This window comes from Leiobunum rupestre, chromosome 1 (assembly GCF_980474605.1).
Source record: "Leiobunum rupestre chromosome 1, qqLeiRupe1.1.hap1, whole genome shotgun sequence".
Taxonomy (NCBI): domain Eukaryota; kingdom Metazoa; phylum Arthropoda; class Arachnida; order Opiliones; family Sclerosomatidae; genus Leiobunum; species Leiobunum rupestre.
The window spans coordinates 61,700,488-61,715,867 of record NC_143384.1 but is presented as its reverse complement, the minus strand read 5'-3'; the positions used below and the strand labels follow the sequence as shown (position 1 = coordinate 61,715,867).

Here is a 15,380-nt window from a genome sequence, read left to right as displayed (position 1 = left end):
CCCAATAGTTTTCTAGTCTGTCGCCTTAACCACTCGGCCACGACAGCTTGATATTGACCTAAATATGAGAACTTTTAAATTGAAATATTTTGCGTTCATAAAAACGCCATTAAATGTTACATCCGCAGTCGGCAGGATTCGAACCTGCGCGGGAAGATCCCAACAGATTTCTAGTCTGTCGCCTTAACCACTCGGCCACGACTGCTTGATATTGACCTAAATATGAGAACCTTTAAATTGAAATATTTGGCGTTCATAAAAACGCCATTAAATGTTATATCCGCAGTCGGCAGGATTCGAACCTGCGCGGGAAGATCCCAACAGATTTATAGTCTGTCGCCTTAACCACTCGGCCACGACTGCTTGATATTGACCAAAATATGAGAACTTTTAAATTGAAATATTTTGAGTTTATAAAAACGCCATTAAATGTTATATCCGCAGTCGGCAGGATTCGAACCTGCGCGGGAAGATCCCAACAGATTTCTAGTCTGTCGCCTTAACCACTCGGCCACGACTGCTTGATATTGACCTAAATATGAGAACTTTTAAATTGAAATATTTTGCGTTCATAAAAACGCCATTAAATGTTATATCCGCAGTCGGCAGGATTCGAACCTGCGCGGGAAGATCCCAACAGATTTCTTGTCTGTCGCCTTAACCATTCGGCCACGACTGCTTGATACTGACCTAAATATGAGAACTTTTAAATTGAAATATTTGGCGTTCATAAAAACGCCATTAAATGTTATATCCGCAGTCGGCAGGATTCGAACCTGCGCGGGAAGATCCCAACAGATTTCTAGTCTGTCGCCTTAACCACTCGGCCACGACTGCTTGATATTGACCTAAATATGAGAACTTTTAAATTGAAATATTTTGAGTTTATAAAAACGCCATTAAATATTATATCCGCAGACGGCAGGATTCGAACCTGCGCGGGAAGATCCCAACAGTTTTCTAGTCTGTCGCCTTAACCACTCGGCCACGACTGCTTGATATTGACCTAAATATGAGAACTTTTAAATTGAAATATTTTGCGTTCATAAAAACACCATTAAATGTTATATCCGCAGTCGGCAGAATTCGAACCTGCGCGGGAAGATCCCAACAGATTTCTAGTCTGTCGCCTTAACCACTCGGCCAAGACTGCTTGATATTGACCTAAATATGAGAACTTTCTTATTGAAATATTTGGCGTCCATAAAAACGCCATTAAATGTTATATCCGCAGTCAGCATGATTCGAACCTGCGCGGGAAGATCCCAACAGATTTCTAGTCTGTCGCCTTAACCACTCGGCCACGACTGCTTGATATTGATTTAAATATGAGAACTTTTAAATTGAAATATTTGGCGTTCATATAAACGCCCTTAAATGTTATATCCGCAGTCGGCAGGATTCGAACCTGCGCGGGAAGATCCCAACAGATTTCTAGTCTGTCGCCTTAACCACTCGGCCACGACTTCTTGATATTGACCTAAATATGAGAACTTTTAAATTGAAATATTTGGCGTTCATAAAAACGCCATTAAATGTTGTATCCGTAGTAGGCAGGATTCGGACCTGCGCGGGAAGATCCCAACAGATTTCTAGTCTGTCGCCTTAACCACTCGGCCACGACTGCTTGATATTGACCTAAATATGAGAACTTTTAAATTGAAATATTTGGCGTTCATAAAAACGCCATTAAATGTTATATCCGCAGTCGGCAGGATTCGAACCTGCGCGGGAAGATCCCAACAGATTTCTAGTCTGTCGCCTTAACCACTCGGCCACGACTGCTTGATATTGACCTAAATATGAGAACTTTTAAATTGAAATATTTGGCGTCCATTAAAACGCCATTAAATGTTATATCCGCCGACGGCAGGATTCGAACCTGCGCGGGAAGATCCCAACAGTTTTCTAGTCTGTCGCCTTAACCACTCGGCCACGACTGCTTGATATTGACCTAAATATGAGAACCTTTAAATTGAAATATTTGGCGTTCATAAAAACGCCATTAAATGTTTTATCCGCAGTCGGCAGGATTCGAACCTGCGCGGGAAGATCCCAACAGATTTCTAGTCTGTCGCCTTAACCACTCGGCCACGACTTCTTGATATTGACCTAAATATGAGAACTTTTAAATTGAAATATTTGGCGTTCATAAAAACGCCATTAAATGTTGTATCCGTAGTAGGCAGGATTCGGACCTGCGCGGGAAGATCCCAACAGATTTCTAGTCTGTCGCCTTAACCACTCGGCCACGACTGCTTGATATTGACCTAAATATGAGAACTTTTAAATTGAAATATTTGGCGTTCATAAAAACGCCATTAAATGTTATATCCGCAGTCGGCAGGATTCGAACCTGCGCGGGAAGATCCCAACAGATTTCTAGTCTGTCGCCTTAACCACTCGGCCACGACTGCTTGATATTGACCTAAATATGAGAACTTTTAAATTGAAATATTTGGCGTCCATTAAAACGCCATTAAATGTTATATCCGCCGACGGCAGGATTCGAACCTGCGCGGGAAGATCCCAACAGTTTTCTAGTCTGTCGCCTTAACCACTCGGCCACGACTGCTTGATATTGACCTAAATATGAGAACCTTTAAATTGAAATATTTGGCGTTCATAAAAACGCCATTAAATGTTATATCCGCAGTCGGCAGGATTCGAACCTGCGCGGGAAGATCCCAACAGATTTCTAGTCTGTCGCCTTAACCACTCGGCCACGACTTCTTGATATTGACTTAAATATGAGAACTTTTAAATTGAAATATTTGGCGTTCATAAAAACGCCATTAAATGTTATATCCGCAGTCGGCAGGATTCGAACCTGCGCGGGATGATCCCAACAGATTTCTAGTCTGTCGCCTTAACCACTCGGCCACGACTGCTTGATATTGACCTAAATATGAGAACTTTTTAATTGAAATATTTGGCGTCCATAAAAACGCCATTAAATGTTATATCCGCAGTCGGCAGGATTCGAACCTGCGCGGGAAGATCCCAACAGATTTCTAGTCTGTCGCCTTAACCACTCGGCCACGACTGCTTGATATTGACCTAAATATGAGAACCTTTAAATTGAAATATTTGGCGTTCATAAAAATGCCATTAAATGTTATATCCGCAGTCGGCAGGATTCGAACCTGCGCGGGAAGATCCCAACAGATTTCTAGTCTGTCGCCTTAACCACTCGGCCACGACTGCTTGATATTGATTTAAATATGAGAACTTTTAAATTGAAATATTTGGCGTTCATATAAACGCCATTAAATGTTATATCCGCAGTCGGCAGGATTCGAACCTGCGCGGGAAGATCCCAACAGATTTCTAGTCTGTCGCCTTAACCACTCGGCCACGACTGCTTGATATTGATTTAAATATGAGAACTTTTAAATTGAAATATTTGGCGTTCATAAAAACGCCCTTAAATGTTATATCCGCAGTCGGCAGGATTAGAACCTGCGCGGGAAGATCCCAACAGATTTCTAGTCTGTCGCCTTAACCACTCGGCCACGACTGCTTGATATTGACCTAAATATGAGAACTTTTAAATTGAAATATTTGGCGTCCATTAAAACGCCATTAAATGTTATATCCGCAGACGGCAGGATTCGAACCTGCGCGGGAAGATCCCAACAGTTTTCTAGTCTGTCGCCTTAACCACTCGGCCACGACTGCTTGATATTGACCTAAATATGAGAACCTTTAAATTGAAATATTTGGCGTTCATAAAAACGCCATTAAATGTTATATCCGCAGTCGGCAGGATTCGAACCTGCGCGGGAAGATCCCAACAGATTTCTAGTCTGTCGCCTTAACCACTCGGCCACGACTGCTTGATATTGACATAAATATGAGAACTTTTAAATTGAAATATTTGGCGTTCATAAAAACGCCATTAAATGTTATATCCGCAGTCGGCAGGATTCGAACCTGCGCGGGATGATTTCAACAGATTGCTAGTCTGTCGCCTTAACCACTCGGCCACGACTGCTTGATTTTGACCTTAATATGAGAACTTTTAAATTGAAATATTTGGCGTTCATAAAAACGCCATTAAATGTAATATCCGCAGTCGGCAGGATTCGAACCTGCGCGGGAAGATCCCAACAGATTTCTAGTCTGTCGCCTTAACAACTCGGCCACGACTGCTTGATACTGACCTAAATATGAGAACTTTTAAATTTAAATATTTGGCGTTCATAAAAACGCCATTAAATGTTATATCCGCAGTCGGCAGGATTCGAACCTGCGCGGGAAGATCCCAACAGATTTCTAGTCTGTCGCCTTAACCACTCGGCCACAACTGCTTGATATTGACCTAAATATGAGAACTTTTAAATTGAAATATTTTGCGTTTATAAAAACGCCATTAAATGTTATATCCGCAGACGGCAGGATTCGAACCTGCGCGGGAAGATCTAAACAGTTTTCTAGTCTGTCGCCTTAACCACTCGGCCACGACTGCTTGATATTGACCTAAATATGAGAACTTTTAAATTGAAATATTTTGCGTTCATAAAAACGCCATTAAATGTTATATCCGCAGTCGGCAGGATTCGAACCTGCGCGGGATGATCCCAACAGATTTCTAGTCTGTCGCCTTAACCACTCGGCCACGACTTCTTGATATTGACTTAAATATGAGAACTTTTAAATTGAAATATTTGGCGTTCATAAAAACGCCATTAAATGTTATATCCGCAGACGGCAGGATTCGAACCTGCGCGGGAAGATCCCAACAGATTTCTAGTCTGTCGCCTTAACCACTCGGCCACGACTTCTTGATATTGACTTAAATATGAGAACTTTTAAATTGAAATATTTGGCGTTCATAAAAACGCCATTAAATGTTATATCCGCAGTCGGCAGGATTCGAACCTGCGCGGGATGATCCCAACAGATTTCTAGTCTGTCGCCTTAACCACTCGGCCACGACTGCTTGATTTTGACCTTAATATGAGAACTTTTAAATTGAAATATTTGGCGTTCATAAAAACGCCATTAAATGTTATATCCGCAGTCGGCAGGATTCGAACCTGCGCGGGAAGATCCCAACAGATTTCTAGTCTGTCGCCTTAACCACTCGACCACGACTGCTTGATATTGACCTAAATATGAGAACTTTTTAATTGAAATATTTGGCGTCCATAAAAACGCCATTAAATGTTATATCCGCAGTCGGCAGGATTCGAACCTGCGCGGGAAGATCCCAACAGATTTCTAGTCTGTCGCCTTAACCACTCGGCCACGACTGCTTGATATTGACCTAAATATGAGAACCTTTAAACTGAAATATTTGGCGTTTATAAAAATGCCATTAAATGTTATATCCGCAGTCGGCAGGATTCGAACCTGCGCGGGAAGATCCCAACAGATTTCTAGTCTGTCGCCTTAACCACTCGGCCACGACTGCTTGATACTGATTTAAATATGAGAACTTTTAAATTGAAATATTTGGCGTTCATATAAACGCCATTAAATGTTATATCCGCAGTCGGCAGGATTCGAACCTGCGCGGGAAGATCCCAACAGATTTCTAGTCTGTCGCCTTAACCACTCGGCCACGACTGCTTGATATTGATTTAAATATGAGAACTTTCAAATTGAAATATTTGGCGTTCATAAAAACGCCCTTAAATGTTATATCCGCAGTCGGCAGGATTCGAACCTGCGCGGGAAGATCCCAACAGATTTCTAGTCTGTCGCCTTAACCACTCGGCCACGACTTCTTGATATTGACCTAAATATGAGAACTTTTAAATTGAAATATTTGGCGTTCATAAAAACGCCATTAAATGTTGTATCCGTAGTAGGCAGGATTCGGACCTGCGCGGGAAGATCCCAACAGATTTCTAGTCTGTCGCCTTAACCACTCGGCCACGACTGCTTGATATTGACCTAAATATGAGAACTTTTAAATTGAAATATTTGGCGTTCATAAAAACGCCATTAAATGTTATATCCGCAGTCGGCAGGATTCGAACCTGCGCGGGAAGATCCCAACAGATTTCTAGTCTGTCGCCTTAACCACTCGGCCACGACTGCTTGATATTGATTTAAATATGAGAACTTTCAAATTGAAATATTTGGCGTTCATAAAAACGCCCTTAAATGTTATATCCGCAGTCGGCAGGATTCGAACCTGCGCGGGAAGATCCCAACAGATTTCTAGTCTGTCGCCTTAACCACTCGGCCACGACTGCTTGATATTGACCTAAATATGAGAACCTTTAAATTGAAATATTTGGCGTTCATAAAAATGACATTAAATGTTATATCCGCAGTCGGCAGGATTCGAACCTGCGCGGGAAGATCCCAACAGATTTCTAGTCTGTCGCCTTAACCACTCGGCCACGACTGCTTGATATTGATTTAAATATGAGAACTTTTAAATTGAAATATTTGGCGTTCATATAAACGCCATTAAATGTTATATCCGCAGTCGGCAGGATTCGAACCTGCGCGGGAAGATCCCAACAGATTTCTAGTCTGTCGCCTTAACCACTCGGCCACGACTGCTTGATATTGATTTAAATATGAGAACTTTTAAATTGAAATATTTGGCGTTCATAAAAACGCCCTTAAATGTTATATCCGCAGTCGGCAGGATTAGAACCTGCGCGGGAAGATCCCAACAGATTTCTAGTCTGTCGCCTTAACCACTCGGCCACGACTGCTTGATATTGACCTAAATATGAGAACTTTTAAATTGAAATATTTGGCGTCCATTAAAACGCCATTAAATGTTATATCCGCAGACGGCAGGATTCGAACCTGCGCGGGAAGATCCCAACAGTTTTCTAGTCTGTCGCCTTAACCACTCGGCCACGACTGCTTGATATTGACCTAAATATGAGAACCTTTAAATTGAAATATTTGGCGTTCATAAAAACGCCATTAAATGTTATATCCGCAGTCGGCAGGATTCGAACCTGCGCGGGAAGATCCCAACAGATTTCTAGTCTGTCGCCTTAACCACTCGGCCACGACTGCTTGATATTGACATAAATATGAGAACTTTTAAATTGAAATATTTGGCGTTCATAAAAACGCCATTAAATGTTATATCCGCAGTCGGCAGGATTCGAACCTGCGCGGGATGATTTCAACAGATTTCTAGTCTGTCGCCTTAACCACTCGGCCACGACTGCTTGATTTTGACCTTAATATGAGAACTTTTAAATTGAAATATTTGGCGTTCATAAAAACGCCATTAAATGTAATATCCGCAGTCGGCAGGATTCGAACCTGCGCGGGAAGATCCCAACAGATTTCTAGTCTGTCGCCTTAACAACTCGGCCACGACTGCTTGATACTGACCTAAATATGAGAACTTTTAAATTTAAATATTTGGCGTTCATAAAAACGCCATTAAATGTTATATCCGCAGTCGGCAGGATTCGAACCTGCGCGGGAAGATCCCAACAGATTTCTAGTCTGTCGCCTTAACCACTCGGCCACGACTGCTTGATATTGACCTAAATATGAGAACTTTTAAATTGAAATATTTTGCGTTTATAAAAACGCCATTAAATGTTATATCCGCAGACGGCAGGATTCGAACCTGCGCGGGAAGATCTAAACAGTTTTCTAGTCTGTCGCCTTAACCACTCGGCCACGACTGCTTGATATTGACCTAAATATGAGAACTTTTAAATTGAAATATTTTGCGTTCATAAAAACGCCATTAAATGTTATATCCGCAGTCGGCAGGATTCGAACCTGCGCGGGATGATCCCAACAGATTTCTAGTCTGTCGCCTTAACCACTCGGCCACGACTTCTTGATATTGACTTAAATATGAGAACTTTTAAATTGAAATATTTGGCGTTCATAAAAACGCCATTAAATGTTATATCCGCAGACGGCAGGATTCGAACCTGCGCGGGAAGATCCCAACAGATTTCTAGTCTGTCGCCTTAACCACTCGGCCACGACTTCTTGATATTGACTTAAATATGAGAACTTTTAAATTGAAATATTTGGCGTTCATAAAAACGCCATTAAATGTTATATCCGCAGTCGGCAGGATTCGAACCTGCGCGGGATGATCCCAACAGATTTCTAGTCTGTCGCCTTAACCACTCGGCCACGACTGCTTGATTTTGACCTTAATATGAGAACTTTTAAATTGAAATATTTGGCGTTCATAAAAACGCCATTAAATGTTATATCCGCAGTCGGCAGGATTCGAACCTGCGCGGGAAGATCCCAACAGATTTCTAGTCTGTCGCCTTAACCACTCGACCACGACTGCTTGATATTGACCTAAATATGAGAACTTTTTAATTGAAATATTTGGCGTCCATAAAAACGCCATTAAATGTTATATCCGCAGTCGGCAGGATTCGAACCTGCGCGGGAAGATCCCAACAGATTTCTAGTCTGTCGCCTTAACCACTCGGCCACGACTGCTTGATATTGACCTAAATATGAGAACCTTTAAACTGAAATATTTGGCGTTTATAAAAATGCCATTAAATGTTATATCCGCAGTCGGCAGGATTCGAACCTGCGCGGGAAGATCCCAACAGATTTCTAGTCTGTCGCCTTAACCACTCGGCCACGACTGCTTGATACTGATTTAAATATGAGAACTTTTAAATTGAAATATTTGGCGTTCATATAAACGCCATTAAATGTTATATCCGCAGTCGGCAGGATTCGAACCTGCGCGGGAAGATCCCAACAGATTTCTAGTCTGTCGCCTTAACCACTCGGCCACGACTGCTTGATATTGATTTAAATATGAGAACTTTCAAATTGAAATATTTGGCGTTCATAAAAACGCCCTTAAATGTTATATCCGCAGTCGGCAGGATTCGAACCTGCGCGGGAAGATCCCAACAGATTTCTAGTCTGTCGCCTTAACCACTCGGCCACGACTTCTTGATATTGACCTAAATATGAGAACTTTTAAATTGAAATATTTGGCGTTCATAAAAACGCCATTAAATGTTGTATCCGTAGTAGGCAGGATTCGGACCTGCGCGGGAAGATCCCAACAGATTTCTAGTCTGTCGCCTTAACCACTCGGCCACGACTGCTTGATATTGACCTAAATATGAGAACTTTTAAATTGAAATATTTGGCGTTCATAAAAACGCCATTAAATGTTATATCCGCAGTCGGCAGGATTCGAACCTGCGCGGGAAGATCCCAACAGATTTCTAGTCTGTCGCCTTAACCACTCGGCCACGACTGCTTGATATTGACCTAAATATGAGAACTTTTAAATTGAAATATTTGGCGTCCATTAAAACGCCATTAAATGTTATATCCGCCGACGGCAGGATTCGAACCTGCGCGGGAAGATCCCAACAGTTTTCTAGTCTGTCGCCTTAACCACTCGGCCACGACTGCTTGATATTGACCTAAATATGAGAACCTTTAAATTGAAATATTTGGCGTTCATAAAAACGCCATTAAATGTTATATCCGCAGTCGGCAGGATTCGAACCTGCGCGGGAAGATCCCAACAGATTTCTAGTCTGTCGCCTTAACCACTCGGCCACGACTGCTTGATATTGACATAAATATGAGAACTTTTAAATTGAAATATTTGGCGTTCATAAAAACGCCATTAAATGTTATATCCGCAGTCGGCAGGATTCGAACCTGCGCGGGATGATTTCAACAGATTTCTAGTCTGTCGCCTTAACCACTCGGCCACGACTGCTTGATTTTGACCTTAATATGAGAACTTTTAAATTGAAATATTTGGCGTTCATAAAAACGCCATTAAATGTAATATCCGCAGTCGGCAGGATTCGAACCTGCGCGGGAAGATCCCAACAGATTTCTAGTCTGTCGCCTTAACCACTCGGCCACGACTGCTTGATACTGACCTAAATATGAGAACTTTTAAATTTAAATATTTGGCGTTCATAAAAACGCCATTAAATGTTATATCCGCAGTCGGCAGGATTCGAACCTGCGCGGGAAGATCCCAACAGATTTCTAGTCTGTCGCCTTAACCACTCGGCCACGACTGCTTGATATTGACCTAAATATGAGAACTTTTAAATTGAAATATTTTGCGTTTATAAAAACGCCATTAAATGTTATATCCGCAGACGGCAGGATTCGAACCTGCGCGAGAAGATCTAAACAGTTTTCTAGTCTGTCGCCTTAACCACTCGGCCACGACTGCTTGATATTGACCTAAATATGAGAACTTTTAAATTGAAATATTTTGCGTTCATAAAAACGCCATTAAATGTTATATCCGCAGTCGGCAGGATTCGAACCTGCGCGGGATGATCCCAACAGATTTCTAGTCTGTCGCCTTAACCACTCGGCCACGACTTCTTGATATTGACTTAAATATGAGAACTTTTAAATTGAAATATTTGGCGTTCATAAAAACGCCATTAAATGTTATATCCGCAGACGGCAGGATTCGAACCTGCGCGGGAAGATCCCAACAGATTTCTAGTCTGTCGCCTTAACCACTCGGCCACGACTTCTTGATATTGACTTAAATATGAGAACTTTTAAATTGAAATATTTGGCGTTCATAAAAACGCCATTAAATGTTATATCCGCAGTCGGCAGGATTCGAACCTGCGCGGGATGATGCCAACAGATTTCTAGTCTGTCGCCTTAACCACTCGGCCACGACTGCTTGATTTTGTCCTTAATATGAGAACTTTTAAATTGAAATATTTGGCGTTCATAAAAACGCCATTAAATGTTATATCCGCAGTCGGCAGGATTCGAACCTGCGCGGGAAGATCCCAACAGATTTCTAGTCTGTCGCCTTAACCACTCGACCACGACTGCTTGATATTGACCTAAATATGAGAACTTTTTAATTGAAATATTTGGCGTCCATAAAAACGCCATTAAATGTTATATCCGCAGTCGGCAGGATTCGAACCTGCGCGGGAAGATCCCAACAGATTTCTAGTCTGTCGCCTTAACCACTCGGCCACGACTGCTTGATATTGACCTAAATATGAGAACCTTTAAACTGAAATATTTGGCGTTCATAAAAATGCCATTAAATGTTATATCCGCAGTCGGCAGGAATCGAACCTGCGCGGGAAGATCCCAACAGATTTCTTGTCTGTCGCCTTAACCATTCGGCCACGACTGCATGATATTGACCTTAATATGAGAACTTTTAAATTGAAATAATTGGCGTTCATAAAAACGCCATTATATGTTATATCCGCAGACGGCAGGATTCGAACCTGCGCGGGAAGATCCCAACAGTTTTCTAGTCTGTCGCCGTAACCACTCGGCCACGACTGCTTGATATTGACCTAAATATGAGAACTTTTTAATTGAAGTATTTGGCGTTCATAAAAACGCCATTAAATGTTATATCCGCAGTCGGCAGGGTTCGAACCTGCGCGGGAAGATCCCAACAGTTTTCTAGTCTGTCGCCTTAACCACTCGGCCACGACTGCTTGATATCGATCTAATTATGAGAACCTTTAAATTGAAATATTTGGCGTTCATAAAAACGTTATTAAATGTTATATCCGCAGTCGGCAGGATTCGAACCTGCGCGGGAAGATCCCAACAGATTTCTAGTCTGTTGCCTTAACCACTCGGCCACGACTGCTTGATTTTTACCTTAATATGAGAACTTTTAAATTGAAATATTTGGCGTTCATAAAAACGCCATTAAATGTTATATCCGCAGTCGGCAGGAATCGAACCTGCGCGGGAAGATCCCAACAGATTTCTAGTCTGTCGCCTTAACCACTCGGCCACGACTGCTTGATATTGACCTAAATATGAGAACTTTTAAATTGAAATATTTTGCGTTCATAAAAACGCCATTAAATGTTATATCCGCAGACGGCAGGATTCGAACCTGCGCGGGAAGATCCCAACAGATTTCTAGTCTGTCGCCTTAACCACTCGGTTACGACTGCTTGATAACGACCTTAATATGAAAACCTTTAAATTGAAATATTTGGCGTTCATAAAAACGCCACTAAATGTTATATCCGCAGTCGGCAGGATTCGAACCTGCGCGGGAAGATCCCAACAGATTTCTAGTCTGTCGCCTTAACCACTCGGCCACGACTGCTTGAAATTGACCTAAATATGAGAACTTTTAAATTGAAATATTTGGCGTTCATAAAAACGCCATTAAATGTTATATTCGCAGTGGGAAGGATTCGAACCTGCGCGGGAAGATCCCAACAGATTTCTAGTCTGTCGCCTTAACCACGACTGCTTGATATTGACCTAAATATGAGAACTTTTGAATTGAAATATTTTGCGTTCATAAAAACGCCATTAAATGTTATATCCGCAGTCGGCAGGATTCGAACCTGCGCGGGAAGATCCCAACATTTTTCTAGTCTGTCGCCTTAACCACTCGGCAACGACTGCTTGATATTGACCTAAATATGAGAACTTTTTAATTGAAATATTTTGCGTTCATAAAAACGCCATTAAATGTTATATCCGCAGTCGGCAGGATTCGAACCTGCGCGGGAAGATCCCAACAGTTTTCTAGTCTGTCGCCTTAACCACTCGGCCACGACTGCTTGATATTGACCTAAATATGAGAACCTTTAAATTGAAATATTTGGCGTTCATAAAAATGCCATTAAATGTTATATCCGCAGTCGGCAGGATTCGAACCTGCGCGGGAAGATCCCAACAGATTTCTAGTCTGTCGCCTTAACCACTCGGCCACGACTGCTTGATATTGATTTAAATATGAGAACTTTTAAATTGAAATATTTGGCGTTCATATAAACGCCATTAAATGTTATATCCGCAGTCGGCAGGATTCGAACCTGCGCGGGAAGATCCCAACAGATTTCTAGTCTGTCGCCTTAACCACTCGGCCACGACTGCTTGATATTGATTTAAATATGAGAACTTTTAAATTGAAATATTTGGCGTTCATAAAAACGCCCTTAAATGTTATATCCGCAGTCGGCAGGATTAGAACCTGCGCGGGAAGATCCCAACAGATTTCTAGTCTGTCGCCTTAACCACTCGGCCACGACTGCTTGATATTGACCTAAATATGAGAACTTTTAAATTGAAATATTTGGCGTCCATTAAAACGCCATTAAATGTTATATCCGCAGACGGCAGGATTCGAACCTGCGCGGGAAGATCCCAACAGTTTTCTAGTCTGTCGCCTTAACCACTCGGCCACGACTGCTTGATATTGACCTAAATATGAGAACCTTTAAATTGAAATATTTGGCGTTCATAAAAACGCCATTAAATGTTATATCCGCAGTCGGCAGGATTCGAACCTGCGCGGGAAGATCCCAACAGATTTCTAGTCTGTCGCCTTAACCACTCGGCCACGACTGCTTGATATTGACATAAATATGAGAACTTTTAAATTGAAATATTTGGCGTTCATAAAAACGCCATTAAATGTTATATCCGCAGTCGGCAGGATTCGAACCTGCGCGGGATGATTTCAACAGATTTCTAGTCTGTCGCCTTAACCACTCGGCCACGACTGCTTGATTTTGACCTTAATATGAGAACTTTTAAATTGAAATATTTGGCGTTCATAAAAACGCCATTAAATGTAATATCCGCAGTCGGCAGGATTCGAACCTGCGCGGGAAGATCCCAACAGATTTCTAGTCTGTCGCCTTAACCACTCGGCCACGACTGCTTGATACTGACCTAAATATGAGAACTTTTTAATTGAAATATTTGGCGTCCATAAAAACGCCATTAAATGTTATATCCGCAGTCGGCAGGATTCGAACCTGCGCGGGAAGATCCCAACAGATTTCTAGTCTGTCGCCTTAACCACTCGGCCACGACTGCTTGATATTGACCTAAATATGAGAACCTTTAAACTGAAATATTTGGCGTTCATAAAAATGCCATTAAATGTTATATCCGCAGTCGGCAGGAATCGAACCTGCGCGGGAAGATCCCAACAGATTTCTTGTCTGTCGCCTTAACCATTCGGCCACGACTGCATGATATTGACCTTAATATGAGAACTTTTAAATTGAAATAATTGGCGTTCATAAAAACGCCATTATATGTTATATCCGCAGACGGCAGGATTCGAACCTGCGCGGGAAGATCCCAACAGTTTTCTAGTCTGTCGCCGTAACCACTCGGCCACGACTGCTTGATATTGACCTAAATATGAGAACTTTTTAATTGAAGTATTTGGCGTTCATAAAAACGCCATTAAATGTTATATCCGCAGTCGGCAGGGTTCGAACCTGCGCGGGAAGATCCCAACAGTTTTCTAGTCTGTCGCCTTAACCACTCGGCCACGACTGCTTGATATCGATCTAATTATGAGAACCTTTAAATTGAAATATTTGGCGTTCATAAAAACGTTATTAAATGTTATATCCGCAGTCGGCAGGATTCGAACCTGCGCGGGAAGATCCCAACAGATTTCTAGTCTGTTGCCTTAACCACTCGGCCACGACTGCTTGATTTTTACCTTAATATGAGAACTTTTAAATTGAAATATTTGGCGTTCATAAAAACGCCATTAAATGTTATATCCGCAGTCGGCAGGAATCGAACCTGCGCGGGAAGATCCCAACAGATTTCTAGTCTGTCGCCTTAACCACTCGGCCACGACTGCTTGATATTGACCTAAATATGAGAACTTTTAAATTGAAATATTTTGCGTTCATAAAAACGCCATTAAATGTTATATCCGCAGACGGCAGGATTCGAACCTGCGCGGGAAGATCCCAACAGATTTCTAGTCTGTCGCCTTAACCACTCGGTTACGACTGCTTGATAACGACCTTAATATGAAAACCTTTAAATTGAAATATTTGGCGTTCATAAAAACGCCACTAAATGTTATATCCGCAGTCGGCAGGATTCGAACCTGCGCGGGAAGATCCCAACAGATTTCTAGTCTGTCGCCTTAACCACTCGGCCACGACTGCTTGAAATTGACCTAAATATGAGAACTTTTAAATTGAAATATTTGGCGTTCATAAAAACGCCATTAAATGTTATATTCGCAGTGGGAAGGATTCGAACCTGCGCGGGAAGATCCCAACAGATTTCTAGTCTGTCGCCTTAACCACGACTGCTTGATATTGACCTAAATATGAGAACTTTTAAATTGAAATATTTTGCGTTCATAAAAACGCCATTAAATGTTATATCCGCAGTCGGCAGGATTCGAACCTGCGCGGGAAGATCCCAACATTTTTCTAGTCTGTCGCCTTAACCACTCGGCAACGACTGCTTGATATTGACCTAAATATGAGAACTTTTTAATTGAAATATTTTGCGTTCATAAAAACGCCATTAAATGTTATATCCGCAGTCGGCAGGATTCGAACCTGCGCGGGAAGATCCCAACAGTTTTCTAGTCTGTCGCCTTAACCACTCGGCCACGACTGCTTGATATTGACCCAAATATGAGA

General features: G+C 41.9%; 80 non-coding genes across 80 annotated transcripts; all 80 read right to left on the bottom strand.

The window, feature by feature from the left end:
• Nucleotides 1–123: 123 nt before the first annotated feature.
• On the bottom strand, nucleotides 124–205 carry TRNAS-AGA (transfer RNA serine (anticodon AGA)). The gene has a single exon. It is a non-coding gene; the product is annotated as a tRNA-Ser (tRNA).
• A 76-nt stretch (nucleotides 206–281) lies between these two features.
• TRNAY-AUA (transfer RNA tyrosine (anticodon AUA)) lies at nucleotides 282–363 on the bottom strand. Its single transcript has one exon. It is a non-coding gene; the product is annotated as a tRNA-Tyr (tRNA).
• Nucleotides 364–439: 76 nt separating this feature from the next.
• Nucleotides 440–521, bottom strand: TRNAS-AGA (transfer RNA serine (anticodon AGA)). Its single transcript has one exon. It is a non-coding gene; the product is annotated as a tRNA-Ser (tRNA).
• Nucleotides 522–597: 76 nt separating this feature from the next.
• On the bottom strand, nucleotides 598–679 carry TRNAS-AGA (transfer RNA serine (anticodon AGA)). The gene has a single exon. It is a non-coding gene; the product is annotated as a tRNA-Ser (tRNA).
• A 76-nt stretch (nucleotides 680–755) lies between these two features.
• Nucleotides 756–837, bottom strand: TRNAS-AGA (transfer RNA serine (anticodon AGA)). The gene has a single exon. It is a non-coding gene; the product is annotated as a tRNA-Ser (tRNA).
• Nucleotides 838–913: 76 nt separating this feature from the next.
• Nucleotides 914–995, bottom strand: TRNAS-AGA (transfer RNA serine (anticodon AGA)). The gene has a single exon. It is a non-coding gene; the product is annotated as a tRNA-Ser (tRNA).
• A 234-nt stretch (nucleotides 996–1,229) lies between these two features.
• On the bottom strand, nucleotides 1,230–1,311 carry TRNAS-AGA (transfer RNA serine (anticodon AGA)). The gene has a single exon. It is a non-coding gene; the product is annotated as a tRNA-Ser (tRNA).
• Nucleotides 1,312–1,387: 76 nt separating this feature from the next.
• TRNAS-AGA (transfer RNA serine (anticodon AGA)) lies at nucleotides 1,388–1,469 on the bottom strand. The gene has a single exon. It is a non-coding gene; the product is annotated as a tRNA-Ser (tRNA).
• A 234-nt stretch (nucleotides 1,470–1,703) lies between these two features.
• TRNAS-AGA (transfer RNA serine (anticodon AGA)) lies at nucleotides 1,704–1,785 on the bottom strand. Its single transcript has one exon. It is a non-coding gene; the product is annotated as a tRNA-Ser (tRNA).
• A 234-nt stretch (nucleotides 1,786–2,019) lies between these two features.
• On the bottom strand, nucleotides 2,020–2,101 carry TRNAS-AGA (transfer RNA serine (anticodon AGA)). Its single transcript has one exon. It is a non-coding gene; the product is annotated as a tRNA-Ser (tRNA).
• A 234-nt stretch (nucleotides 2,102–2,335) lies between these two features.
• On the bottom strand, nucleotides 2,336–2,417 carry TRNAS-AGA (transfer RNA serine (anticodon AGA)). The gene has a single exon. It is a non-coding gene; the product is annotated as a tRNA-Ser (tRNA).
• Nucleotides 2,418–2,651: 234 nt separating this feature from the next.
• Nucleotides 2,652–2,733, bottom strand: TRNAS-AGA (transfer RNA serine (anticodon AGA)). Its single transcript has one exon. It is a non-coding gene; the product is annotated as a tRNA-Ser (tRNA).
• Nucleotides 2,734–2,809: 76 nt separating this feature from the next.
• On the bottom strand, nucleotides 2,810–2,891 carry TRNAS-AGA (transfer RNA serine (anticodon AGA)). Its single transcript has one exon. It is a non-coding gene; the product is annotated as a tRNA-Ser (tRNA).
• A 76-nt stretch (nucleotides 2,892–2,967) lies between these two features.
• On the bottom strand, nucleotides 2,968–3,049 carry TRNAS-AGA (transfer RNA serine (anticodon AGA)). Its single transcript has one exon. It is a non-coding gene; the product is annotated as a tRNA-Ser (tRNA).
• Nucleotides 3,050–3,125: 76 nt separating this feature from the next.
• On the bottom strand, nucleotides 3,126–3,207 carry TRNAS-AGA (transfer RNA serine (anticodon AGA)). Its single transcript has one exon. It is a non-coding gene; the product is annotated as a tRNA-Ser (tRNA).
• A 76-nt stretch (nucleotides 3,208–3,283) lies between these two features.
• Nucleotides 3,284–3,365, bottom strand: TRNAS-AGA (transfer RNA serine (anticodon AGA)). Its single transcript has one exon. It is a non-coding gene; the product is annotated as a tRNA-Ser (tRNA).
• Nucleotides 3,366–3,441: 76 nt separating this feature from the next.
• On the bottom strand, nucleotides 3,442–3,523 carry TRNAS-AGA (transfer RNA serine (anticodon AGA)). Its single transcript has one exon. It is a non-coding gene; the product is annotated as a tRNA-Ser (tRNA).
• Nucleotides 3,524–3,599: 76 nt separating this feature from the next.
• On the bottom strand, nucleotides 3,600–3,681 carry TRNAS-AGA (transfer RNA serine (anticodon AGA)). Its single transcript has one exon. It is a non-coding gene; the product is annotated as a tRNA-Ser (tRNA).
• A 76-nt stretch (nucleotides 3,682–3,757) lies between these two features.
• TRNAS-AGA (transfer RNA serine (anticodon AGA)) lies at nucleotides 3,758–3,839 on the bottom strand. The gene has a single exon. It is a non-coding gene; the product is annotated as a tRNA-Ser (tRNA).
• Nucleotides 3,840–3,915: 76 nt separating this feature from the next.
• Nucleotides 3,916–3,997, bottom strand: TRNAA-AGC (transfer RNA alanine (anticodon AGC)). Its single transcript has one exon. It is a non-coding gene; the product is annotated as a tRNA-Ala (tRNA).
• A 76-nt stretch (nucleotides 3,998–4,073) lies between these two features.
• Nucleotides 4,074–4,155, bottom strand: TRNAS-AGA (transfer RNA serine (anticodon AGA)). The gene has a single exon. It is a non-coding gene; the product is annotated as a tRNA-Ser (tRNA).
• A 76-nt stretch (nucleotides 4,156–4,231) lies between these two features.
• On the bottom strand, nucleotides 4,232–4,313 carry TRNAS-AGA (transfer RNA serine (anticodon AGA)). Its single transcript has one exon. It is a non-coding gene; the product is annotated as a tRNA-Ser (tRNA).
• Nucleotides 4,314–4,547: 234 nt separating this feature from the next.
• TRNAS-AGA (transfer RNA serine (anticodon AGA)) lies at nucleotides 4,548–4,629 on the bottom strand. The gene has a single exon. It is a non-coding gene; the product is annotated as a tRNA-Ser (tRNA).
• A 76-nt stretch (nucleotides 4,630–4,705) lies between these two features.
• On the bottom strand, nucleotides 4,706–4,787 carry TRNAS-AGA (transfer RNA serine (anticodon AGA)). The gene has a single exon. It is a non-coding gene; the product is annotated as a tRNA-Ser (tRNA).
• A 76-nt stretch (nucleotides 4,788–4,863) lies between these two features.
• Nucleotides 4,864–4,945, bottom strand: TRNAS-AGA (transfer RNA serine (anticodon AGA)). The gene has a single exon. It is a non-coding gene; the product is annotated as a tRNA-Ser (tRNA).
• A 76-nt stretch (nucleotides 4,946–5,021) lies between these two features.
• TRNAS-AGA (transfer RNA serine (anticodon AGA)) lies at nucleotides 5,022–5,103 on the bottom strand. Its single transcript has one exon. It is a non-coding gene; the product is annotated as a tRNA-Ser (tRNA).
• Nucleotides 5,104–5,179: 76 nt separating this feature from the next.
• On the bottom strand, nucleotides 5,180–5,261 carry TRNAS-AGA (transfer RNA serine (anticodon AGA)). Its single transcript has one exon. It is a non-coding gene; the product is annotated as a tRNA-Ser (tRNA).
• A 76-nt stretch (nucleotides 5,262–5,337) lies between these two features.
• Nucleotides 5,338–5,419, bottom strand: TRNAS-AGA (transfer RNA serine (anticodon AGA)). Its single transcript has one exon. It is a non-coding gene; the product is annotated as a tRNA-Ser (tRNA).
• Nucleotides 5,420–5,495: 76 nt separating this feature from the next.
• Nucleotides 5,496–5,577, bottom strand: TRNAS-AGA (transfer RNA serine (anticodon AGA)). Its single transcript has one exon. It is a non-coding gene; the product is annotated as a tRNA-Ser (tRNA).
• A 76-nt stretch (nucleotides 5,578–5,653) lies between these two features.
• Nucleotides 5,654–5,735, bottom strand: TRNAS-AGA (transfer RNA serine (anticodon AGA)). Its single transcript has one exon. It is a non-coding gene; the product is annotated as a tRNA-Ser (tRNA).
• Nucleotides 5,736–5,969: 234 nt separating this feature from the next.
• TRNAS-AGA (transfer RNA serine (anticodon AGA)) lies at nucleotides 5,970–6,051 on the bottom strand. The gene has a single exon. It is a non-coding gene; the product is annotated as a tRNA-Ser (tRNA).
• Nucleotides 6,052–6,127: 76 nt separating this feature from the next.
• On the bottom strand, nucleotides 6,128–6,209 carry TRNAS-AGA (transfer RNA serine (anticodon AGA)). The gene has a single exon. It is a non-coding gene; the product is annotated as a tRNA-Ser (tRNA).
• Nucleotides 6,210–6,285: 76 nt separating this feature from the next.
• On the bottom strand, nucleotides 6,286–6,367 carry TRNAS-AGA (transfer RNA serine (anticodon AGA)). Its single transcript has one exon. It is a non-coding gene; the product is annotated as a tRNA-Ser (tRNA).
• A 76-nt stretch (nucleotides 6,368–6,443) lies between these two features.
• On the bottom strand, nucleotides 6,444–6,525 carry TRNAS-AGA (transfer RNA serine (anticodon AGA)). The gene has a single exon. It is a non-coding gene; the product is annotated as a tRNA-Ser (tRNA).
• Nucleotides 6,526–6,601: 76 nt separating this feature from the next.
• On the bottom strand, nucleotides 6,602–6,683 carry TRNAS-AGA (transfer RNA serine (anticodon AGA)). Its single transcript has one exon. It is a non-coding gene; the product is annotated as a tRNA-Ser (tRNA).
• A 76-nt stretch (nucleotides 6,684–6,759) lies between these two features.
• TRNAS-AGA (transfer RNA serine (anticodon AGA)) lies at nucleotides 6,760–6,841 on the bottom strand. The gene has a single exon. It is a non-coding gene; the product is annotated as a tRNA-Ser (tRNA).
• Nucleotides 6,842–6,917: 76 nt separating this feature from the next.
• TRNAS-AGA (transfer RNA serine (anticodon AGA)) lies at nucleotides 6,918–6,999 on the bottom strand. Its single transcript has one exon. It is a non-coding gene; the product is annotated as a tRNA-Ser (tRNA).
• A 76-nt stretch (nucleotides 7,000–7,075) lies between these two features.
• On the bottom strand, nucleotides 7,076–7,157 carry TRNAS-AGA (transfer RNA serine (anticodon AGA)). The gene has a single exon. It is a non-coding gene; the product is annotated as a tRNA-Ser (tRNA).
• Nucleotides 7,158–7,233: 76 nt separating this feature from the next.
• TRNAS-AGA (transfer RNA serine (anticodon AGA)) lies at nucleotides 7,234–7,315 on the bottom strand. The gene has a single exon. It is a non-coding gene; the product is annotated as a tRNA-Ser (tRNA).
• Nucleotides 7,316–7,391: 76 nt separating this feature from the next.
• TRNAS-AGA (transfer RNA serine (anticodon AGA)) lies at nucleotides 7,392–7,473 on the bottom strand. The gene has a single exon. It is a non-coding gene; the product is annotated as a tRNA-Ser (tRNA).
• A 234-nt stretch (nucleotides 7,474–7,707) lies between these two features.
• TRNAS-AGA (transfer RNA serine (anticodon AGA)) lies at nucleotides 7,708–7,789 on the bottom strand. The gene has a single exon. It is a non-coding gene; the product is annotated as a tRNA-Ser (tRNA).
• A 76-nt stretch (nucleotides 7,790–7,865) lies between these two features.
• On the bottom strand, nucleotides 7,866–7,947 carry TRNAS-AGA (transfer RNA serine (anticodon AGA)). The gene has a single exon. It is a non-coding gene; the product is annotated as a tRNA-Ser (tRNA).
• Nucleotides 7,948–8,023: 76 nt separating this feature from the next.
• On the bottom strand, nucleotides 8,024–8,105 carry TRNAS-AGA (transfer RNA serine (anticodon AGA)). Its single transcript has one exon. It is a non-coding gene; the product is annotated as a tRNA-Ser (tRNA).
• Nucleotides 8,106–8,181: 76 nt separating this feature from the next.
• TRNAS-AGA (transfer RNA serine (anticodon AGA)) lies at nucleotides 8,182–8,263 on the bottom strand. The gene has a single exon. It is a non-coding gene; the product is annotated as a tRNA-Ser (tRNA).
• Nucleotides 8,264–8,339: 76 nt separating this feature from the next.
• TRNAS-AGA (transfer RNA serine (anticodon AGA)) lies at nucleotides 8,340–8,421 on the bottom strand. The gene has a single exon. It is a non-coding gene; the product is annotated as a tRNA-Ser (tRNA).
• A 76-nt stretch (nucleotides 8,422–8,497) lies between these two features.
• Nucleotides 8,498–8,579, bottom strand: TRNAS-AGA (transfer RNA serine (anticodon AGA)). The gene has a single exon. It is a non-coding gene; the product is annotated as a tRNA-Ser (tRNA).
• Nucleotides 8,580–8,655: 76 nt separating this feature from the next.
• Nucleotides 8,656–8,737, bottom strand: TRNAS-AGA (transfer RNA serine (anticodon AGA)). The gene has a single exon. It is a non-coding gene; the product is annotated as a tRNA-Ser (tRNA).
• A 76-nt stretch (nucleotides 8,738–8,813) lies between these two features.
• Nucleotides 8,814–8,895, bottom strand: TRNAS-AGA (transfer RNA serine (anticodon AGA)). Its single transcript has one exon. It is a non-coding gene; the product is annotated as a tRNA-Ser (tRNA).
• Nucleotides 8,896–9,129: 234 nt separating this feature from the next.
• On the bottom strand, nucleotides 9,130–9,211 carry TRNAS-AGA (transfer RNA serine (anticodon AGA)). The gene has a single exon. It is a non-coding gene; the product is annotated as a tRNA-Ser (tRNA).
• Nucleotides 9,212–9,445: 234 nt separating this feature from the next.
• Nucleotides 9,446–9,527, bottom strand: TRNAS-AGA (transfer RNA serine (anticodon AGA)). Its single transcript has one exon. It is a non-coding gene; the product is annotated as a tRNA-Ser (tRNA).
• A 76-nt stretch (nucleotides 9,528–9,603) lies between these two features.
• Nucleotides 9,604–9,685, bottom strand: TRNAS-AGA (transfer RNA serine (anticodon AGA)). Its single transcript has one exon. It is a non-coding gene; the product is annotated as a tRNA-Ser (tRNA).
• Nucleotides 9,686–9,761: 76 nt separating this feature from the next.
• Nucleotides 9,762–9,843, bottom strand: TRNAS-AGA (transfer RNA serine (anticodon AGA)). Its single transcript has one exon. It is a non-coding gene; the product is annotated as a tRNA-Ser (tRNA).
• Nucleotides 9,844–9,919: 76 nt separating this feature from the next.
• TRNAS-AGA (transfer RNA serine (anticodon AGA)) lies at nucleotides 9,920–10,001 on the bottom strand. Its single transcript has one exon. It is a non-coding gene; the product is annotated as a tRNA-Ser (tRNA).
• A 234-nt stretch (nucleotides 10,002–10,235) lies between these two features.
• Nucleotides 10,236–10,317, bottom strand: TRNAS-AGA (transfer RNA serine (anticodon AGA)). Its single transcript has one exon. It is a non-coding gene; the product is annotated as a tRNA-Ser (tRNA).
• A 76-nt stretch (nucleotides 10,318–10,393) lies between these two features.
• Nucleotides 10,394–10,475, bottom strand: TRNAS-AGA (transfer RNA serine (anticodon AGA)). The gene has a single exon. It is a non-coding gene; the product is annotated as a tRNA-Ser (tRNA).
• A 76-nt stretch (nucleotides 10,476–10,551) lies between these two features.
• Nucleotides 10,552–10,633, bottom strand: TRNAS-AGA (transfer RNA serine (anticodon AGA)). The gene has a single exon. It is a non-coding gene; the product is annotated as a tRNA-Ser (tRNA).
• A 76-nt stretch (nucleotides 10,634–10,709) lies between these two features.
• TRNAS-AGA (transfer RNA serine (anticodon AGA)) lies at nucleotides 10,710–10,791 on the bottom strand. Its single transcript has one exon. It is a non-coding gene; the product is annotated as a tRNA-Ser (tRNA).
• A 76-nt stretch (nucleotides 10,792–10,867) lies between these two features.
• On the bottom strand, nucleotides 10,868–10,949 carry TRNAS-AGA (transfer RNA serine (anticodon AGA)). Its single transcript has one exon. It is a non-coding gene; the product is annotated as a tRNA-Ser (tRNA).
• Nucleotides 10,950–11,025: 76 nt separating this feature from the next.
• Nucleotides 11,026–11,107, bottom strand: TRNAS-AGA (transfer RNA serine (anticodon AGA)). The gene has a single exon. It is a non-coding gene; the product is annotated as a tRNA-Ser (tRNA).
• A 234-nt stretch (nucleotides 11,108–11,341) lies between these two features.
• Nucleotides 11,342–11,423, bottom strand: TRNAS-AGA (transfer RNA serine (anticodon AGA)). Its single transcript has one exon. It is a non-coding gene; the product is annotated as a tRNA-Ser (tRNA).
• Nucleotides 11,424–11,499: 76 nt separating this feature from the next.
• On the bottom strand, nucleotides 11,500–11,581 carry TRNAS-AGA (transfer RNA serine (anticodon AGA)). The gene has a single exon. It is a non-coding gene; the product is annotated as a tRNA-Ser (tRNA).
• A 76-nt stretch (nucleotides 11,582–11,657) lies between these two features.
• On the bottom strand, nucleotides 11,658–11,739 carry TRNAS-AGA (transfer RNA serine (anticodon AGA)). The gene has a single exon. It is a non-coding gene; the product is annotated as a tRNA-Ser (tRNA).
• A 76-nt stretch (nucleotides 11,740–11,815) lies between these two features.
• Nucleotides 11,816–11,897, bottom strand: TRNAS-AGA (transfer RNA serine (anticodon AGA)). Its single transcript has one exon. It is a non-coding gene; the product is annotated as a tRNA-Ser (tRNA).
• A 76-nt stretch (nucleotides 11,898–11,973) lies between these two features.
• TRNAS-AGA (transfer RNA serine (anticodon AGA)) lies at nucleotides 11,974–12,055 on the bottom strand. Its single transcript has one exon. It is a non-coding gene; the product is annotated as a tRNA-Ser (tRNA).
• A 384-nt stretch (nucleotides 12,056–12,439) lies between these two features.
• On the bottom strand, nucleotides 12,440–12,521 carry TRNAS-AGA (transfer RNA serine (anticodon AGA)). The gene has a single exon. It is a non-coding gene; the product is annotated as a tRNA-Ser (tRNA).
• A 76-nt stretch (nucleotides 12,522–12,597) lies between these two features.
• On the bottom strand, nucleotides 12,598–12,679 carry TRNAS-AGA (transfer RNA serine (anticodon AGA)). Its single transcript has one exon. It is a non-coding gene; the product is annotated as a tRNA-Ser (tRNA).
• Nucleotides 12,680–12,755: 76 nt separating this feature from the next.
• Nucleotides 12,756–12,837, bottom strand: TRNAS-AGA (transfer RNA serine (anticodon AGA)). Its single transcript has one exon. It is a non-coding gene; the product is annotated as a tRNA-Ser (tRNA).
• Nucleotides 12,838–12,913: 76 nt separating this feature from the next.
• Nucleotides 12,914–12,995, bottom strand: TRNAS-AGA (transfer RNA serine (anticodon AGA)). Its single transcript has one exon. It is a non-coding gene; the product is annotated as a tRNA-Ser (tRNA).
• A 76-nt stretch (nucleotides 12,996–13,071) lies between these two features.
• TRNAS-AGA (transfer RNA serine (anticodon AGA)) lies at nucleotides 13,072–13,153 on the bottom strand. Its single transcript has one exon. It is a non-coding gene; the product is annotated as a tRNA-Ser (tRNA).
• Nucleotides 13,154–13,229: 76 nt separating this feature from the next.
• On the bottom strand, nucleotides 13,230–13,311 carry TRNAS-AGA (transfer RNA serine (anticodon AGA)). Its single transcript has one exon. It is a non-coding gene; the product is annotated as a tRNA-Ser (tRNA).
• A 76-nt stretch (nucleotides 13,312–13,387) lies between these two features.
• TRNAS-AGA (transfer RNA serine (anticodon AGA)) lies at nucleotides 13,388–13,469 on the bottom strand. The gene has a single exon. It is a non-coding gene; the product is annotated as a tRNA-Ser (tRNA).
• A 76-nt stretch (nucleotides 13,470–13,545) lies between these two features.
• TRNAS-AGA (transfer RNA serine (anticodon AGA)) lies at nucleotides 13,546–13,627 on the bottom strand. Its single transcript has one exon. It is a non-coding gene; the product is annotated as a tRNA-Ser (tRNA).
• A 76-nt stretch (nucleotides 13,628–13,703) lies between these two features.
• TRNAS-AGA (transfer RNA serine (anticodon AGA)) lies at nucleotides 13,704–13,785 on the bottom strand. The gene has a single exon. It is a non-coding gene; the product is annotated as a tRNA-Ser (tRNA).
• A 76-nt stretch (nucleotides 13,786–13,861) lies between these two features.
• Nucleotides 13,862–13,943, bottom strand: TRNAS-AGA (transfer RNA serine (anticodon AGA)). The gene has a single exon. It is a non-coding gene; the product is annotated as a tRNA-Ser (tRNA).
• A 234-nt stretch (nucleotides 13,944–14,177) lies between these two features.
• Nucleotides 14,178–14,259, bottom strand: TRNAS-AGA (transfer RNA serine (anticodon AGA)). The gene has a single exon. It is a non-coding gene; the product is annotated as a tRNA-Ser (tRNA).
• Nucleotides 14,260–14,335: 76 nt separating this feature from the next.
• On the bottom strand, nucleotides 14,336–14,417 carry TRNAS-AGA (transfer RNA serine (anticodon AGA)). Its single transcript has one exon. It is a non-coding gene; the product is annotated as a tRNA-Ser (tRNA).
• Nucleotides 14,418–14,493: 76 nt separating this feature from the next.
• TRNAS-AGA (transfer RNA serine (anticodon AGA)) lies at nucleotides 14,494–14,575 on the bottom strand. The gene has a single exon. It is a non-coding gene; the product is annotated as a tRNA-Ser (tRNA).
• A 76-nt stretch (nucleotides 14,576–14,651) lies between these two features.
• Nucleotides 14,652–14,733, bottom strand: TRNAS-AGA (transfer RNA serine (anticodon AGA)). Its single transcript has one exon. It is a non-coding gene; the product is annotated as a tRNA-Ser (tRNA).
• A 76-nt stretch (nucleotides 14,734–14,809) lies between these two features.
• TRNAS-AGA (transfer RNA serine (anticodon AGA)) lies at nucleotides 14,810–14,891 on the bottom strand. Its single transcript has one exon. It is a non-coding gene; the product is annotated as a tRNA-Ser (tRNA).
• Nucleotides 14,892–15,275: 384 nt separating this feature from the next.
• TRNAS-AGA (transfer RNA serine (anticodon AGA)) lies at nucleotides 15,276–15,357 on the bottom strand. The gene has a single exon. It is a non-coding gene; the product is annotated as a tRNA-Ser (tRNA).
• Nucleotides 15,358–15,380: the final 23 nt, after the last annotated feature.